Below are 1,516 nucleotides of genomic sequence, written 5' to 3'. Positions count from 1 at the left end.
AGTGCCCAGCCCTGGAGGTGTCCCAGGAAGGCCTGGGCGTGGCACTCAGTGCTCTGGGCTGGGGACAAGGTGGGCATCGGGCACAGGGTGGGCTCTGTGACCTTGGAGGGCTTTTCCAACCCCTAATGATCCTGTAATTGTACAACAAGAGCAGTTTTTGGTTGACTCCCACAGTTGAACCTCTCCTGGGAGCTGTGGAGGTCGGTGCAAACCTCTCCCAGTCCCTGCCTGCTGAACTCCAGCCGCCCCTGGCTCTGGGCAGGGCTGGTTCCAGCTGTCGTGTCGCTGCTCTGCAATGCAGGTCGGGCTGTTCCCGAGCCTCTGGGGCTGCTGACTCTCCTGAAAATTAGATGGTGAACCTTGTATAACCCTACAAAAAGAGACACTTTCACCCAGCAACATCCCCTCAGTTTTCTCTCCCTTTGGAGAAAGCTTGTGGGAAATTGCTCCTGGAGCAGCTGAGAAATGGGGGTGCTGCCCAGGGTATCACAGGGCAAAGACACAGGATGGAACTTCTGGGGTTAATGTATTCTTGAGCACTGTGGACCTGCTTAATGCATGATCTGAATCGTGGATTTACTAAGAGATTCTGTGAAGAAATTATGTGTTTTTACAAGGGTAGGGAGTGATTCATGGAAGAACTGGAACAGAAGAGCCACTAATTTGTAGGGTTTTCCCTCCTGTCTCTTTGTGGCTGCAGGAATGGGATGCTGATGTTGTTATGCTCAAGAGCCAGATGTCAAAGCTGTTGATTAGGAACAATTTACATACCTTGCCCATCACCCAGTGATCTTGTGGCCTGAATAATGTGAATTTGTGAGTTATTTGTTGCATGAAACCACATTTCTTTAGGTTTCATGTCCTTGGAGCATCTTGCAACCAAAACGTTCTTCCACTTCTCCCCTTTTTCCCTCTGGAGCAGAGGCAGGGTTTAATCTGAGCTGCCCATTTTTCCCACATCATCCAACTGCTGGACAAAGAGGGAAAACCAGCAGCATCTCTTTTAGTTTTTAAATTGGTTTCAGTCGTGATGATTTTATTTGTTTTTTGTTTGGTTGGTTGGTTGGTTGGTTTGGTTTGTTTTGGTTTTGTTTTTGTTTTTTTCCCTTGTTTTTTTGGGGTTGTTTTTTTTAATTGGAAAAAGGGCAGTTGTTTAGTCCTGGCAACACTGATGTAAACAGCTTGAATTTAAGATATTCTCCACGTTGCTCAGGGGGAAGATGTTGTCTTGGCATCTCAAATGGTCTGACAGGTTTCTAATTCCCTCAGCTCACCTGATTTTGACATCTCAGAGCACTGTGGGCATGGGAACACCTGAAGCTGGGCTGTTGGCCCTGCAGGAAGCACATCTGGCATGAAAATGAGCAACAGCCTTCAACTGAATCCCTGTTAATTGGGCACCTGGGAGAAATGTGGGCAGTGTCTGGAAATGGGCTGTGACAGGAATTTGGTGAACGGGGAGTCCTTTGGCTCTTGGGTGACACAACATGTGACAGAGTTTGGGAAATGTCCCTCA

The 1,516-nt window shown here is 47.9% G+C and overlaps 1 protein-coding gene across 1 annotated transcript in view; it reads left to right on the top strand.

Moving 5' to 3' along the window:
• Positions 1-1,516, top strand: part of MAP4 (microtubule associated protein 4) — a 114,029-nt gene that overhangs the window by 53,359 nt on the left and 59,154 nt on the right. The window lies entirely within an intron of this gene.

Source organism: Manacus vitellinus, unplaced genomic scaffold (assembly GCF_001715985.3).
Source record: "Manacus vitellinus isolate BGI_N305 unplaced genomic scaffold, ASM171598v3 scaffold_78_pilon, whole genome shotgun sequence".
Lineage (NCBI taxonomy): Eukaryota > Metazoa > Chordata > Aves > Passeriformes > Pipridae > Manacus > Manacus vitellinus.
This window is presented reverse-complemented; position numbering and strand designations above follow the sequence as displayed.